Raw genomic sequence first — 18,490 nt, 5'->3', positions numbered from 1 at the left:
CCGGTTTTTAGTGCTTTCTGCCAGCCTCAGTTCCTAGATGGCCGTCTGTGGGAGGCTGCTCAGCCAGGCTGATTCTGAGCTGAGCCTTAGCCTGTCTGCACTGAGCTGTGCTGCGGGCCAGGGCTGCCCCAGGTACCCCTTGGGCTGCTGTTCTCCCTGCCAAGGGCAGCAAGGTCCTGCTCTGACCACAGACAGCCCCCACAGCTTCTGGCCTCCAGCCTGCAGGGAGCTGCTGGTCCCTGCAAGCCTCTGACCCCGGACTGTGTTTTATGTTTAAGCCTTCCAAAGATTACAATCCTTTCTGTTTTCCCTACTTGGACACACCTTGAAGCTTTTACAAGATTGCTTTTTTCTTTCTAGTAGCCTCCTTCATCCCATTTTTTCATGACAGCTCCCTTCTCTGGGTTTTCTCGGTCCTTTTTGGGAGGTTGTATGCATTTCTTTTGAGCTTGCAAAAGGTGTCCTTAATCAGTCTCTGTGCCACCTGTAAAAATGTGACTTTTGTAGCTGATTCTTTTTTCTTCCTTGTAACAAGCTTACTCATTTTTATTCAGTGACCCTCTTTGAAATGGTGAGAGAGTTTTTTTGGCTTTTGTTGCCCCATCAAGGGCAGGGATTCCAATCTACATCAAAGCAGTTATTGACTGTGGCTAGAAATTTACTTTGAGTCATACCCCAATATGTCATGTGCTTGTACAAGACAGGCAGAAATATCCAACAGCCCGAATATTTATCTGCCACACTTCTAGGGACATTTTTCAGTGTTACGAAGATGTTGTCCTTCTCAGGTGTCTTTGGGGGTTGGTCCAGAGCATGGGTCATATTTATAGCCTGTGTCCTTCTTGATGTCATCTTCCTTGGCCAGTGCTGAAAGGGAGACTCTGGGTTGTTTAACATGAATGGACTGTTAACTGCCAGATGGATCTGGTAACCATGAGCACTCATTCTCTAATGAGTGGAAAGAAGCCAAAAAGGAATCCTTGAGCTTGCCCAATAATCTGAAGTGGTCCATATCAAAATACAGCGTAGCTGAAGACTTGCTGTGCCTGCAGGGAGGACTGGCCTATGTGTAAGAATTTTCCCTCTGGAGACAAATGTAGCTCTGAATAAGAAATCAAGAAATTCTGTTCTAAATGTGTTCTTTAGGAAAGACACTATTAATGAAGTCATGTCAAATTTTGGGTTTAGGATAGGGACCTCTGCAAGGATCCAGTCATCTTCTGGATGATTCGTTAGTGACAATTATCTGTAATTAACTGTGGTGGTCATATCAGTATTGAAGCAACCTCCTAAGCAATGTAAGCAGTTCTTGAGGTGCCCAGACTGAGGATGTGTTAGGGCTATGGAAGCCCCAAGGAAGCTCTGTGTTGATGAACCTGCTGTTCAGCCAAAGTAGAAAACACATACTTTAAGATGCTGCAAACAGTCACTTAATGAGATGACAGCAGTTGGTGGCACAATTTCTATCTTTATTTTTATGGTGACATTTTTGGCAGGAGATTGAGGCTGCACAGGTAGATTGTCTTGGAACCTCTTTTTGTTTGCCTGTTTTCTGTTTGTTTTTTCCCCTCTTCATTTTTATCTCCACAGTTAGTTTGGCTTATTTATCATATTTTTTTTGGTCTGTTTTCTTGTCGTCTTTAAGAGCTCAAGGAGTGTGTGTGTGGTAGGTTTCCTGTTCTGTGTTTGTTTGTAGGTGTGGAGTTCACACAGTTTATTGTTTCTTTTTCTCCTTTCCTGTTCTGTGTTGTTTGTAGGTGTGGACTTCACAGTTTATTGTTTCTTTTTCTCCCTGAAAGTTGTGTGACTCTTTAATTATCTATTTTTTGTTGTTGGTTTTGTTGAATTTTCAATATATTTATTTGGACAAGATTTTTGTTGGTAGGATAGAAACAGGAGGATCTAGACTTCCCCATGCAGATCCAGAATGATGGGATCATTGGAATAAACTGCTAAGTGGCAGAACAACTAGAAGGTTGGGATTTAGTGATGGATGGATGCAAGCTCAGGCAGAAGAGGGGTGTGAGGGTTGCCCTTTATTTGAAGGAACAGCTGGAATTCATGGAACTCGTGTAAGGTTTTGATTCAATATAAGAGAAAAGATTTTCAATAGCAGGATGATTAAGAAACGGAAATGGTTGCCTAGGGAAGGAATCAGCTTTCTTGAAAGTTTTGGAGATGCATCTGTCTAATGCACGAAGTGACCCAGTCTAAATTCAGATGCTTTATGCAGCTGCGACTCATCAACCACTCTGTGTGTGGGAGAGTCTGTGAGATGGGGCATCATGGCAGAAGGGTCAGGTGATTTTGACTTTATGTCTTAGTAGGTCATAAATCTATGCATCTGTCTCCTTAAAGGAACAAACTAGATATGTTGGACAACTCAGGATGATCACCATATATGTGCACTTTTGAGATATTACTTTCTAAAGTTGTTCTACATTCTTATCTGATAGCACTTCTGAATCCCTTCTAATCACATCACATCACAGGAGAAAAAGGGAGAAACACATAATAATTCTGTAAGTAATTCACAAGACTGCAGTGCCATTGTGTTAGTGGTATTGTAGAACAAACTGTTTAGGAATAGTTAACTGCTTTCCTATTTTTGTTTATATTCTTCTCCCCCAATTAGTGTGGACTGTTGCAGTTTCTTATAATAAGAAAATTCAACAAATGGAAATTTGCTTTTCTCTGAGTTGTCTTAGAATAAATCATATGTTTTCAGAGGAAAGACAGACATGCCTGAGGATAAAGTAAGGTATGGTATCTGTGCACACTGGATAGAAATCTCTATAAATATGATATTGCTATCATGAATACTTAAAAGATTAGTGTCAACACAGGTTATCGATCATGTAGGAGCAAGTCAAGCAAGTTAGACCTGCCTCAGGGATGGTTTAGCCTGTATATCCAACTATTCAGACAATGTTGTGGTGGATATTTTGGAAGAAAAGACTGAGGGATGATTTGTCCATCACTCCAGGCTTCCCATTCACTGGTACTGTCTCCATTTTCTCCAGTGTGCTTTGATAGGTACTGGTAATCGGTGTCCTGTTAATCTTTAGGATAAGTAAGACCTAAGATGGAGCAACATCTTCCCCCCAGCCCCTATTCCCAAGAGGAGTTTTATGCAACCTGTGCATCAGTTGCACAGTGGATGGAACACACTGGAAGGTGATGCATTTAGTCCATGTGGACATTTTTCTGTCACCAGGCAATTTCCAGGGCATTTAATATTAGATTTTTAATTATTTTTTGTAAAATTTATTATTATCTTTGGCTTACTTCTTTGCACAGTTACATGCTTTGTGGATTAATGGAGTATGGGTGTTTTGCACAGGAAATTCCATGTTGTGAAAATTCAAGAATAATTTCTGTGGTATAGAATATAATGTGAACCTTTATAAGTACATAGCTTATATGCAGTTGGGGAAGCTTGACAGCTCAAGAATCATATAGGAATTCATTATTTTCTCTGTGCCACATGAAAAAATATATGCTTCTCCCAGCTCCACAGAACTTTTATTTGGACCCACTGATAATGTAAGCCAGCCTTCATTTGTTTAAGCAGTAATGTAAAATAGTATGGAAAAGTTAGCTGATGAGATCATGGTGGTATGAAGGTCTTTTCATTGGTTCATTTAACTTTGGACTGATTGTAAACATAACTACTTATTCATTTTGCAAGTTCTTGTTAATTATAATGACATTCAGTAGTGCTCATCTGGTTATGAGCTTCTGAGTATCTTTCTGTCACAGAAATGTGAATTCCTGGGATTAGGAAGAAAGGAGGTGTCTCTTTACTATTTGCAGTTTTGTAGTCTATATAATATTATTCAAAAATCATAGTTTTTGTAGTTTAAATTAATGTACTGAAGTAGATTAAATATAATTAAAATACACAGTCTGCTAGGTAAATTTGCACTTTTTCATACTTTTAGAAGATATACATTATAGAGTGTATGTATGTGATGTGTTTTCAAATAAAGTTCAGGACCCATTGACATAGGGCAATTAAGACTTGCTCAGAAGTCCTACTATGTATTAAGAGTTTTTTTTAATTGTGTGAGTCCTATATAAGGGAGTTGGAAGCTACAGATACCAGTGAATTTTTATGTCTTTAAAATACTAGACAGTCTCTTTAGCAAGTCATTTTTGCTTTAGTGAAACCAGTGGTGATTTCAGCTCAGTTGATCTGATTCAAAACAAGCTTAACTAATAGTAGTAACTATAGATAGCCCTCAGCCAGGTTGTAAAGTTTTCTTACATGCTTTGGTGAGTAGTGCTTCATTAGAATGTTTTATACAGATACCCACTACAAGAGTAATGCAGTCTGAACCATTTTTACTATAGAAGAAATCTGAACAAGCAGGTCTTACCTGAAATAGTGACACATCATGGCAACTTGATCTATCAAACAGGAGAACTGCTTAAGTGCTGTGGTGGGATTATTTACATTTTAAAAAATACCAAAGACTGCCAATAAGGCAGGATAAAGAATAAAAACACACTGTCAAATCAAAATATTATCTTTGAGGCAGTATACAAACATATAACAGGTAAACTTATCCTAATGAATTTGTGATCTAAATGTGGAATAAGCTAAAAGGTGATGGCAGCAAGTAAATCAATGAGTTAAAGAAATAGCTTGCAGCACATGGGCATTGTATTTATTTAAGTTTCTAAGTGTTCATCCAGGAATGAATTTGACTTTCATTTTGAATTAAATATTCTAGGGATTTCTGACACAACCATGACAATTAACATTCTGTCAGGATGCTTTTAAAGCTTCAGTTAACAAGGTCTGTGAATTTGTAAATTTTTAAGGCTCAGATGGAATTGTTAGATGTTGAAGGATGGGAAGATATCTCTGTAAACTCTGTCAGTAGGGGATAGGTAAACAATTAAAGCTCTACCTGCTGGGGCCCAAGGGATGCAATCTTCTAGCTCAGGTGAAAGGTAGAGAAATGTTGGTGTTAGACTGGAATGATTCAGATCCAGGTTTTAGGATGCTAACAAAAATCAAAACAAATCAAAGTTTATAACAGAAGTAGTATTATTTTCTAGGAGTCTTCTGGCTTTGTCAGGAAAACCACACTGAAATGGGGCATAAATGAAGCACAAGTCAATAAATAAGATTCTAAAGATGAAAATTTGCATAGTTAAAAAAAGAATTGGTGGGTAAGGCCTGCTATCTGTCTGTGACCTGTCACACCTACTTTGTGCCATCCTCACCACTTTAAATATTTCTTATTGATTTCTGAATAAGTATAGTAATCCAGAAATCAACAAAATAAAATTATAATCATTGAGATTAATGATTGTGGTTTTTTGCATATTAAGACTAATTACCAAAAAATACTTAAATTAAAAATTTCTTCTGAAAAGGCCATATCTCAACAAAATGGGTCATGTTTTGGTGCAAGATTTCATGTATAATAACTGGTTGTCCTGGCTTTATTTCTGAGATGAAGCACTATGTGATGTTTGACATACTCCAAGCTAAGAAAAATGATGATTTGAAAGTATTTTGGTGTAATGGAGTATAGGAAATTAAAAAAACCAGATATTTGCATTTGAGGCTTTCATACTATCTGTCAACAAGATGCAGTGTTGAAGAAATAACTGTAATGTGTATTTAGGTCTAGAATTCAGGTGCACAAGAAACTTCAAAGGCAGAGGCATAGCTATTTAGAGGCAAAACTGCAACCTTTTAATGGGAAGTAGGTCACTGAGATGAATGCTTTTCACTCAGTTGGTTGGACATTTACATTGTGGATCCAGGATGACCACATGACCATCAAGCAAAGTTTCATTGACACATATTTTACTTTCCGAAAACTTTTAAGGATTGCCACCTGCCTTCACCTCCTCGTATTTGCCTTAGGTTCTTTACCTGTTTTTTTAACATTTTCTTCTCTTTTTTGCTTTGTATTAAGCTCATAAGATATCCTTCTCATTTCCCAGCGCTGTCCTACTGTGCAGGGGTTTCATGTAGTGTTTATTTCTCCAGCCTGTCATTCTTTGCTCTCCCTTCTTCACTTGCTCTACTACAGAGGCTGCCAGGTAGCTTTCAGTTTTCTAGGAACTTCGACCTTCCCAGCAGGTTTTGTTACACTCTACAAACAAAGGAAGAAGTTAGAACTGCAGCTCTTTTAAATGTCCAAACATCTTGTAACAAAGTGTGTATTAATAATGCCAGTTGGAACACAGATTTTTTTTTCCTTAAACTGTGGGAAAGCAGTCTTTTCTTTAAAAAATTCTACATTCATTTTACTCTTCAGCCTGCTTCTGTCTGACCTTGTCAGCAAGAGAGAATTGCCAAGAGGCAGCATCGAGAGGCTGGTAGGATCTACTTCAGAGATAGCAGAGTTTCAGGCATTAAGTCCGTGTCTGTATTAGTAAATTAAACAATGCCTGGAAATATTTCCATGTCTCTGCCACAGTGAATGTCTTTGCAAACTGACATCGTTCCAGAAAATTCACAGACATTCATTTGACCACCTCCATTAGACAATTTTTATGTGACCCCTCTGTTTCAGAGCATGTGTGACTATGCTACATAGGTGTAGGATTATCCTGCATCCTACATAGATGGAGGATTATCTCTGCCAGCTGATTTCAGGAAAGAGGAATGTGCTCAGGCACAGATATAATCTAAATATTCTACAGACCTCCATGTTCTTTATTTCTTCTGCCTTGTCCAACCTTCTCTCTTCATTGCAGCCTTCCAGTCTCAGCTTCAAAGCTGTTCTTTTTTTTCCTTTTTGCTTGTCCTTTCGTCCTTCCTCACATACATACAGATTTAAATTTTATTGGCATGCTGTCTCCCAGCTTCTGTCCCTTCCTTCAGATGACCCTGTGAACTTACTGGTAGTAATATTGTATGCAGTTCTCTGCCTGAAACAAACTACTTCAGGGAAGCCTTGCTTTTGTTTGCCCTTGGGTAGTATAATAATAAAAATAGAATAAAACCACAGGACTAGAATTGGAATGATGCCTCAGCTGTCACTCTGCTGCACAGAAGAAACTTGGTGAACAATTATATTTCTTTGTGGACTACATTTAATCTTATTACTTGTTAAGAGAGCAAATTAGAGGGAATGATGAAGACAGATTCTATGTTGGTTTTGTTAAATGATTCTAAATAGCTGTAAACATTTCTCTCTGTTTTGTCAGGATTGTGGTACTAGAATTGATCTTGGACATCACTTCAGTTCAAGGTTGAAGTTGAAAGGTCTTTTTGAGGCTTAGAAGAAGCAGGTGAGTACAAGTCAATCATCACAAATCAAAGAGGATTTTTTTTTTTTTTTGCAACTTCCTTTTGTCCTGGGATTGCTGTTCTTGTTTACCAATCCAAATTCAACTAGCTGGTCTGTTCTTTCCCTCATTCACTGAGATGTGTGACTGCTTGTGTTGGGACTAGACAGCAGACAATATCTGATTCATTTAGGACTTCCCTACATACCTTTTCAGCTTCTACCATGAAAATAGGTGGTTCTGTCACCAAGGTCTCTGGAGCTCTGGAGTTAACTTACACTGTACAGTTTCTTTACATCAGCTGTATAATAAATACTGAAGAATCCTTGAGTTTGGATATTCCTAGTTTCTTGAAACTGGGATGATCTTTATTCCTTTGGTAACCAGGAATTCCATGATGTCAAGGACCATGAGGTCAAACCTTGTTTCAACTGCTTTGGGTGTTAGCAGGCTGAACCTGCCTGGGACAGCACACTGTCAGTGGCTATAGTGCCACTGGGGCCTGGGCATGCCTGCACTGAACACCTTGCTTTGCTCCAGACCTTCTCAGCTACCTCCAGTGAATCATGTACAAGTAGTTATCAGGTCTTTTAAACTTAGCCTGGAAAAGGAGATCCTAAAGGAATTAGTGTAAGATGAGAGCTTAGCAAGGCAGTCACATTTATTTTGGATTTTTTGTATTTGCTATTGCAACCAAAAAAAAAAATCTGTATGTTGAGTGTTGTAGTTGTTCATATTCTACATTTCCTATGGAGGTATAAAATTTTTTTGAGAATATTCCAAGAACTTTTAAAATTCAAGATTTTTAGGCAATATTTTAACATATAAATTGCAAAATATAGTCAATTGGACCTGATATTAAATTTTTAAGATACAGATTTCAACAGGGTGCAATAAACTTACCATAACAGCAGCCAGGCCAAATTCTTCTGCATACACCAGGAAGTAGAAACAAATATATAAATGCAAATAATATGCCATGTGTACCAACTGCTAAAGTATTACGAGATATTCTGATATACCTATATATACCTTAATATTGGTATATCCATCTTAATGTATTGATGCCTCTGGAAGGAAAGAAAAAGCAGCTGTTCCACAGGAATTAATGATGATGACAGTAATTATCCTGTAACTATGTTTATAACAAGTTTTTTGAAGTTTTGCCCTCTGTGAGGAAGCACAGCCCTTTTTAACCTAGTTCAAAGTAGTGTAAAGAAGACTGTTCTGGTGTGTGTTTCACTGTGACTGCCTTCACTGGGTAATAAGAAAGGAAAATTCCTTTATTCTGATTTAACATAAACTTTTTCCAAGTAGTTAAGGCACTGGCTGGAGGGCTACAGTAGGAATATGTTTTGGCCAGGAAAAGAAGAAAGGTTAGGTGTGTGTAGCAGGGTTGTAAGTCAAAGGATATACAGCACAATACAGGGAAACTGTAGATATTACTGGTATCATGTGCAAACCTTTACATGACTATATGTCAGTATGTAGTAATATATTTATTCCCAAAACAGTGTTTTTTTCTTTCATTCTTCAGTAGGAAAAACAGTGAGAAATATCAAATTCTTTGCTTTCTATGTAGCAGTGGAAATATGGCTGGATTTCTGTCACATATTTATTTGTGCATGCCTGAATGGTGTAACTTGCATGTAGTTATGTTAGATAGTTTTTTGGATAGTGTCAGTATTTTGGAAAACTGATAGAAACTGTAGTAGTTGAAATCTGTTGAGTCAGCAAGAGTGGTTTTGTTTTTAAAGGATATTTTCTCTGGAAGTTTACTGTGTTGTGACAAATAATGGTCAAAATTCAGTGTACTGACTTGTGCAACTCTGATATTTTGGCAGTATAATTTTATTGAATTCCAGTATGTCTGAAACTTAAAGCATATGAAAGAAAGTAACTGCTGTTCTTCTTCCTCCATCATTTTCTTCCATAATTTTAAGTTAGATATATTCTATAAAAATGCTTTCTGTAGAGGAAGCCAAAATCTTTTTGGCCTTTTTAGCATTGGTCTCTATTTCTTGCAGTATGTGGGAGTGGAGAAGGAATGTTTTTGCAGTCAATGAGGAAACAGTAGTAAATTCTGAATGCTAGTTCTTCAGTATGGTATTTAGAATCAATAGGTTCTTTTATGGCAGGTTATGTTGTCTTTGAAATGATTGGAAACTTAGATTGAGTTATAAATGTAGTGATAGATATGCATAAAAATAAAATTGCAATTGTGAATACATTTTTAATTAACAGAGAGAAAAAATCTGTTTGGTTTTTGTCCTCTCAATAGAACACTTAACTCTTTGGAGTAAGTTTTAGAAAACCTGAGACAGAGCTCAGAGAAATGTGAAAGCAGAGAAAACATGTTCTGTTTTCTGACTGATGACTCAAATGGACAGTTTTGAGACTGTGACACATTTACATCTATGTTTTCTGAGTTACTTAGGCTTTGAAAAAAAAGCTAAATAAATGCTAGTAATAATGATTATCAAATGGATCTAGCTCTTCTGTGTTGTCAGTTTAGAGGAGACATTGTGCTCATTCCTGTTTATTTCTGGTACTACAGGAAACAAAAACTTGAAACCTCACAGCTCCTGTAAATGTATATGCATACATTTTGTATGCTATTAAATATTTAGTTTATACACATATGTTTATTTTGCAGAGGGCAAACATAATTATACTGTTAGATTAGTACAGAAGAATATCTCATATAGGTATCTGCACTGAAATTCTCTCAAGAGTTTTGTAAGGATTCATTGCTGGTGAACACATTGGTGACCAGCATGTGAAAGATGATGTTTTCACTGGCTGCATAATGGACTGGCATTAACTTTGCCCAAAAGGAAGTCTAAACCTTTCACATGTTTGCTCAGAAGGCAAAAGTATAAAAACTTCTGTAAGTGAATGAAAGGAGAGTATACAACAAAATGCTGAAAGAGAAAGATGGTATCTGGTTTGCAAGAAGTAATTAGATGGGGTTTGATGGACTTTGTCTTTAATATGGTCTCCAGCAGGAAGAGTTTGAAACATAAACAGTACTTTATGCTTTAATGCAATTGTATTAGAACAGAAACCCTATTTATTTTAGAATTTTGGATTATCTTTCCAGGGGGATTTTAAATAGCTATAAATTGGTGATTTGGGGGGGAACCTGAAGTTAACTTTTGTCAAAAAGTTGATAGATTGAATTTGTGACCTGGAAATATGATTCAGTAAGTTTTTGCTATGATTATACATAATGTCAAACTATGGATTTAAACTGGCCAGCTTTTCAATTCAACTAAACAATAAGTACAGTCTTGATGGTCTGTTTGCTGGGAAGAGCATTGTTGAAATAATCTAGTTCTTCACAGCCATATAAAATATGAACTTGCATCAGTTATTACAAAGTTTGTGCTTTGGGAGGTGTTTTTGTGGCATCTAGGAGTGATGCTTCACATTCATTGGAGTTATTTGTTAATTATGCTGTCTTGAAAAATGAGTTATTGCTTAAATACATTGATTGTTTTGTGGTTTCTAGCACAGAAATTTTTAAGGAAAAGCTAGTTGAAACCTGATGGGTTTTCTCAGCTGTATGAAATGAGGAGAAAATGGTGTGCATCTTAATAATTTTATGATTCTTTTTCTTATGCGACATGAATGAGAGAGGTGAGAACTCTTAATTTTTAATGGAACTGAATTCAGGTTTCTAAACGTGGCCTGCTTGAGAACAGAGGACCATTACTGTAGTTGTCATGTAAAATGAAGTTGGAGTCTGAATCTCCTTTTTAGCTGTCAGCTTTATTAAGGAGCTGCTGGTGTGTTGAACTAGGCGCGCACATTATATAAGCGGCGTGTGGAGGTGTCTGGGGGGAATTTCCTCTCTCTCCACCGCTGCTTTATTAGGTCTTGCTCGCTCACTCTCTGTGGCCCTGTCTCTCTGCAGCTTTCTGGCTGCAGCTCACAGCACTGCAGGTCTAATGTAGATTGACGCCTTTGCCAGAGCGCTGATTGAAACTTGTGTCTCATAGTTGCTAATGCTCACTCAACCATTTTATTGAAGATAAAGTAAATAAAATAGATTGCCATATGAGAATTCTCTGAAATCAAATGGAATAATTTGACAGGTTTAAGCCCATGAAAAAGCCTGAGCATTGAAACAGATGGGAATACTTTTTATGCACAATATACCAGGAAAAGGTGTCTACTGGCTTGCTGTTACACTGTTAATGGCTTTTGCCAAAATTATAATTGTTGAAAATATCATTTCCATTGGTGTTTAAATTGTTACTTCTCTCAAACAGAGAGATTAATTTTAATATAAAAGTAATGGATATACTGATTTTATTTTCTTCTTGCTTCTGATTCTTTAAGAGAGTGGTGATAGATAACCTCTGTCTCTTAAAATGTAATTTAAAAAAATAAGGGTGAGTTTAGTATTTGGGAAAATAATTCTGTGAAATACAAAATATATTGTTACTTTATAGGTTTTTAATAATCATTAAATTACGTAATTTTGAGTATTACAGATAAAGTTGGTAAAAAAAGCCCTAACTTTTCTAAAAGTATAGCAACACAATACACAAGAACTATGAGGTGCTAAAGTTATTGTGAAAAACTGCTCAGAATAATGGTCAGCAAGTCCCAAATATTCTTTGCAACATTTTTATTTTGTAAAGAATTTCTGTGGATAAGCATTGAAGTATGTCTGTGCTGTTTTCAGAAATTACACAATACATAATAGTATGTGACTAAAGACACAATAGATGATATATGACTATTTTTTTTTATCTGGATGAAAAGGAGTATTGGTCTTTTTAGTCACACTAGTGGACTTCTTCTTACTAGTTCGACCACTTCTTCCAGAAAGCAAGACACACTGGTGTTTTAGTTTAGTATAATAAATTATGTCAAAGTCAGAGTTAATAAAGGAAATAAATACCAAAGAAGTAAAAAAAAAATCAGCAAAGTTGGCAGATGCAGCCTTGGTTTACCACTTGAAAACACAGTAATTGAAATATCCAATACTAATTTTTCTTTTTTCTTTATGTTTAAGCAAAATCTCTTCTTTTTTGGGGTGGTGAGGGGAGAGATGTTATGTATCAATTTTATTTCATTTTTTAAACTTAAGAAATTGATTTAAAAGATTTGTATTATTAGTATTTTAGATGGTACGCTAGTGAGATTTCATGAATATTGGGTAAGGAATAAATTATGAATGAGCTATTTGAAAATGACCTGCAGGAGTGAGTTGACAGACTAGGAAAACATAGTAAGGGTAGATTTCCAGGTTGAATTTCCAGGTTGAATTTCCAGCCAGAATTCACAGCTAGTTGTGCTGATGTATGCAGTGGCAGGGATGGTATTGGTCAAAATCATATTTTCAATAAGACTGTGAATAAACCTAAGAAACATGAATGATACTCTTCTTTTTTTCATAACCTCTATGCATTTTTAAGAGCAAAAATTACTCTATTGTGTTTATAAGGCAGAGCACTGGCCCCAGATCTTTTTTCTCTTGTTGCCACACTGATGAGTATGTGGCCAAACTCTTAATGCTCTCAAAGCAGTTCCAGACTTAAAATTTCAACATTTACCCTATGGTACTCCTTCTGTTCATTCAGTACGAAAAAAGGGTCATCAACACCTTTGTCTTTCCTTGGGACAGAACAGAAGAAGACAAATCTGGGGGGAAAAAAAAATCCCTGTTTTAACCCTTTCATTTTTTATATCTGTAGTTTTTTGAAAGTCTTGCCATTTGGAGGGAACAGATAAAATTAATTTAGTTGAATTTATTTATATAAGTAGAATTGCTTTGAGTTTTTTCTGTGATAGCAGGTCCAAGACAAAGAATCCCTGCTCATTTCTGTTATGTAGCCTTTTCTCTCTCATAGCTTTTTCTAGTTAAATTGTAAAGCCATTATGCCGTTAGCACAATCTTTGGGAAAAAATGCTGAGGCCCACAAGCACTCCAACATAGATTGATTTAGACAGAATAAAAGCTGGTTTTATCAAGAGAAAAGGAAGCCTCAACAGTAGTTTACTTTACTTGGGATTTCTCTAAAACTTAAGAAAATCCAATGTGGTGTTCCGTATTGGTCAGAACAACTTATTTGTGCTGTTTTTCTCAGCATGGTCTCTTATTTGACTGTGTCTGAAGTCATTCTGATTTTCATCTTACTATTTCCTATGTTCTTCAGCAACACAGTAAAAAAAAATTGTATTTTTGGCATGCTTTTGAAGTTACCTTATTGAGATATCATTCTGTGATAAATGTCATGAACCAGCTATTTTAAATCCTTATTAAAAAAATAAATGAGTGTAGGCAATAAAGAAAGCAATTCAGTACAAGTAACTACATATGGAAGAAATAGCATCACATGTAATTCCTGAAAATAAATGGGATCTTGAAAATGGAATAGATGTTTATTTGATTGCTTTGAGAGTTAGCCTCCCTAAAAAGCTGATTTTAAATGAGTTTTGTGTTTGTAAGTGGTACTTGTTAACTGTCTTGGGGAGCGATTTCTTCTCTTCTCTGGAAAATGCATTATGGGATCTAGGAAAGAAAGAGGTGATGATTTTATTTTTTTTATGTGGCTGCTGTCATCTAGGAACCGGACAGAGATCACTGTCCCTCAGGAGCTGGGCCTCAGAATTTTAAATGTAGTCTGTAAAACAACTATTTAGGGGTAATTGTTGTCAGTCACAGCCTATAGAATACAGGTTTTTACTGGTTATTTATGGGAGAAAACTGTGCTTCACTGCATTTTTGGTAAATTCTGATTGTTCACAATTTAATATTTGACGAAACTTTTTTTTTCCCCGGAGCTTGACTTGTCTAGGGAAGGAAAACAGGGGTTTTTTTTGGTTCATGTGGTAGTTCTGGTCCTACATCCAAACATAAGCATATAGATTCGAGTACCTATGTATAAATTTATTTAATTATGACAGATCCAGTGTCCAGTGAAGGTTTTGCAAAAAAAACCCTACCGGGCATGTAATCAAAGGCTTCAAAGTTCAAAGTGCTTGATCTAGTTTGCACAATGTATGTCACTTCTCAAGAATAAGGGGTGGGACATCCCTCAGTATGGAAAGTACAGAAATTTAATTCTAGAATCTATATACTTTGGTTAAGTATAGTTTTATAGGTAGCAGCACTAATGGGAAATGGACTGTAATTTTAACTCAGTGCTTTTATATTTGAAAGAGAAACTAAATTAAATATTGTTTTAGATCTGTTGAGATACATATAGTTATATAGTTCCTGTAAGAATGTACAGCCTAAGAACATTCTGTGTTATTTGGGTGAAGTTATATACAAAACACTTCAAATTAGAGCAGATGGATAGTGTGCTATGACAAAGAAATATGACCTCATGTCTTAAATGTTTTGCAGATAATTTGAAACTAATATTTATTATCTGTATGCTACCAGCAAGTTGCTGAATATTTAGCTTTCTTCTTTTCAAGATTAAAATTTTCTCACATGGCCATTTGTCATTCATTTTTACTTAGTTTTCTCTTTGCTCTAAGATACATTTTCATAATGTAATGCAAATCCAGTTCTCTTATCACTTAATAAAGAATTAGAACTATATCATATACAAAACTTCTACTCAGTCCAGTCAAAGGCTTTTAGATATAGGTAGATGTATTTTTTCTCAAATTTGATGGTTGCTGCTTGTTTTAAAAAAGATAAATTCAGGGATTTGTAATCTTTGCATCATCATCCCCCATTTTCTTCTTAAATGGAATTTTACCTCTAAGATTCCTTCTTCTTGAAAACATACAAACAAGCAAAAAAATCCAAAAACGACAAACAAAAAGCCAACAAAAAAGCCCAACCCAACAAAACAAACTTCTTCACTGAAATTTTGCCTCAGGCCAGTTTCTCTCTGCTGGTTAAGTGGACTAAATGAATGACAGCATTATTATTTATTTTATTTTTGAAAATAAGGCTGAAATGTTGAACTGAATTACTGAATGAATAAAAAAATACTTAAAGTTTTCTCCCATGACAGAATCCTTTTACATTTGCTTTTTTGAACAATACTGTTATAAAGAATGTGGAATATAAGCATTTCCATTTGTAAATTTTTTATTGTTCTTCACTGTAGAAGTATTAGACTCACCCCTATTGATTGACTCACCCCTTTTAACTAAAGCACATGCTTATTTAATGAACAGGTACTTCAGTTCTAGATATCTTTTCCCTCTCTCCCAAATTCTTTATTGCCCCTCCACCAGAACGTGTAATTGCATTTTTTCTTGTTTCTCTTCTTCAACCTGTCAAAAAGGAACTAAATTAATGTGCAAAGGATGCCCAGCTGATGCCATAGAAAATTCATAACAGTTTGAACCATGCCCCTTGGTCTGCACTAAAGGTGCACAAATGGTCATTTTGTTTGGTCCTTTTGGCAGCTCTGGTGTGGGGAAGGTGACAAACAGTAGGCAGAGGAAGGAGAGGGAAGGAGCAGCCTTAACTGCTGCAGCTGTTTGCTAAGTGAGCATATGTTGAAGCCCTTGGGCCTCCACAGAACATCTTTTCCCAGGTCAGTGCTTAATTCACACATGTAATATTCCCCTAAAATTTGTTCTGAACACCTGCTTATTTGTTTTTCCAAGGGAAGTTGTCCTATTGTGCAAGTCCCAGAGTTACTTACTTATCCTTGAAGTATAAGAGAATAGTCCAGTTTCTTACAGTGAAGTGACATTTTCCCCTGATTTTTTGCATGTTGAGCTTTTAGAAAAATGAGTATTTGCTACTTCTCTGTCTCTAGAAAATTTTCTGAATACAGTATATTTGGACATTATTAGAATCAGAGATCTGAAGAAGAATTATCGTTTATATTGTTCTGTTTTTCAATTCAGAAGTATTTCTGATTAAAGGTATTTTAAATTTATTTGATTGATTAGGCATGAAAAAGCTATATATTGGATGGATTGAATGTATTTTATAGGACAGTGTTTTTAAATTATTATGTTATGAACTTGAATGCCCTGTCCAGTACTTAGAAGATCCCAGAAGGTGGAGCATGTGATTTAATGACCTCTTTTTCATTTTGCAAACTTGACCTCTGTTCCCAGCCTCGAGACATGGAAAGACAAAGTACTGTGAGTGACTGGCAGTCGATACCATGGAGGTGTCATCTCCTACATCCTTCTCAGGTCCCAGAGTAGCAGCCAGTCTGCTGCATGGATGTGGAACTTTCCAGTAAAACTCTGGTGGCCAAATTCACCTCCTGCATTACTTCTTTAGATGCCCTGTAAAAATTCTCTCTTTCTTTCAACTTCTGCCCCAGAGACCTCTCATTCCCAGATTAGCTCTAGCTGCGCAGAAGCACCTGGAGCAGCACTGGGATGTTTGAGAGCAGCTAGTTTGCTCCTCTGTGAGACAGAATTTCACATACATAGAGGCTGTTTCTGGGCGTGTTCAGCTATTTCATGTGTGTTTGTGCAGTTGTGTTTTTGTGAGAGTTGACTGGATATGTCCCAAATTGTTTTTGGGAAAGATGTTCAGTGTTTTCTTAAGTTGATGAACATTTATTCATTTTCTAGGAAGCTAGTTCAAAGGAAATCCTAAAATACTCCTTAATGTTTGGGCTGTGATTTGGGCTGTGATAGCGAGCATGAAGATGGAGGGATTTATTCTGTCTGACAATGAAGTCCTTGGTTCATGGGAACCTGTGCTGAAGATGTGTGTGAATAGATACTGTCTTTTCTAGAAACCATGTTTGACAGAGGCATTAGCTATCAAGGCAAGTGGTTTTCACTTGTTAGTCTGTTGTAAAAATCATCTTTGCTGTGCATCTTTTTGACTGCCTTTGCGACTTAAAAATTTACTGACAAAATTGTTTATGAAATTACAATTTTAGGTGTCTTCTTTATTAAATAATTTGGATTTATTTCTGGTGTCAGACATTTGAATATTATCATCTAATAACAGATAAAATGTCCGAATCATTGTGTCAGTTGACAGACACTGTTAGTGTCTTCAAACTGTTGAAATGGACTTAAATGGTATCAGTTTCCTATAACTTTGCAGGAAGTTATCAAGGAGGTTTTTTAATTTCTTAATGCCTCTGTATATTTTAGATTTGCTCTATGTGCTGTTCATTTCCCTTAATCTAATAACGGAAAGTTATTGCTAGGTATTTGTACTAGACTGGTGAGTGGTTACTTCTCTGTAAGATTAAAAATGAAGATTATAATAGGACCATGGGATGAAAGAAATATTTCTCTTATGTATTCAAACTGCCTAATAGAATTGAAAAGCATGTTCAATAATTTGGTTTTGCCATGTAGTATAATAGTTGCTGTTAAATTTTACTTCTGTGTTGCAAATACAAAAAAAATTAAAAACAACAAAAAAATAGGTTTGATCTCATTTGACCTTTCTGACGTTCAGTCAGTTAGAAGGTTTGTAAGATGTTTAATTACCAAATGGTATGATCATTATTCATCTCCTCATTTGATATATAACGTCAAGTGAATTGCCTCCCTGGAGTGCACTGTGTTTCACAGATCAATAGATTTAGTAAGAGCTTGAAGGAGAGCTTTATACATTCATAGAAAAGAAGGAAAAGTATATCCTCCTTGTAAAATGGCTTATGTAGTTATTCTGTGAGCTTTGCAGACTTATTGTTTTATTTACGTCTCAGGAATACAAAATCCTGTAACATAAAGGCATTTATTAAAATGTTTTAAACCTCTTTATGAAAAAAAAAAAATACCGCTATCCTTCTCTACATAATCAACTAGCTTTAAAAGTCAGTCCTGACCATCCTAATTTATTTATTTAAGTAATTATATTTATTAAAACAGATTTTTGCTTTGACAAACCAACACATGGTATGATGAAAGGCTGTCTAAATACAATAGACACTATTGCTTACACTATTCACATTTTTGGTTTCTGCAATTTAAGTAGGTATGGTGAGTCTTAACTGATTTGGGTTGTTTAATGTTTGTGGGTTTTTGAGGGGTTTTTTTCCATTCATTGTGTCAAGGATATTTATGCACACTTCCAGAGGAGAGGATAAAACTTGTTCCTAATTGACTAATTTAATGTCTAAGAATTTTTAAAGAATATTATGATAATTTATAATTAATTGTATAAAGGATAATTACATACAGGAAGCTTCATGTTTACTTAGGCTTTTCTGAGTGTATTATATTACTCTTGTCCAATATAGATGAGCAATCTTTGAGCATGTCTGTCTCATTTCTTACCATTGATAGAAGGGCTTTTCAA

The 18,490-nt window shown here is 35.8% G+C and overlaps 1 protein-coding gene across 1 annotated transcript in view; it reads left to right on the top strand.

Annotated features, from left to right (window-relative positions):
- The window catches only part of FOXP2 (forkhead box P2), a 399,923-nt gene that overhangs the window by 111,501 nt on the left and 269,932 nt on the right, over window positions 1-18,490 (top strand). Inside the window, exon 3 of the mRNA XM_084205352.1 lies at window positions 7,183-7,266. The gene's annotated coding sequence lies outside the window, so the exon portion shown is untranslated. The remainder of the gene's footprint in view (window positions 1-7,182; window positions 7,267-18,490) is intronic.

This window comes from Fringilla coelebs (genome assembly GCF_963513975.1).
Source record: "Fringilla coelebs genome assembly, chromosome: 5".
In the NCBI taxonomy this organism is placed as follows: domain Eukaryota; kingdom Metazoa; phylum Chordata; class Aves; order Passeriformes; family Fringillidae; genus Fringilla; species Fringilla coelebs.
The sequence above is the reverse complement of the archived record's forward strand: the minus strand, read 5'-3'. Positions and strand labels throughout refer to the sequence as shown.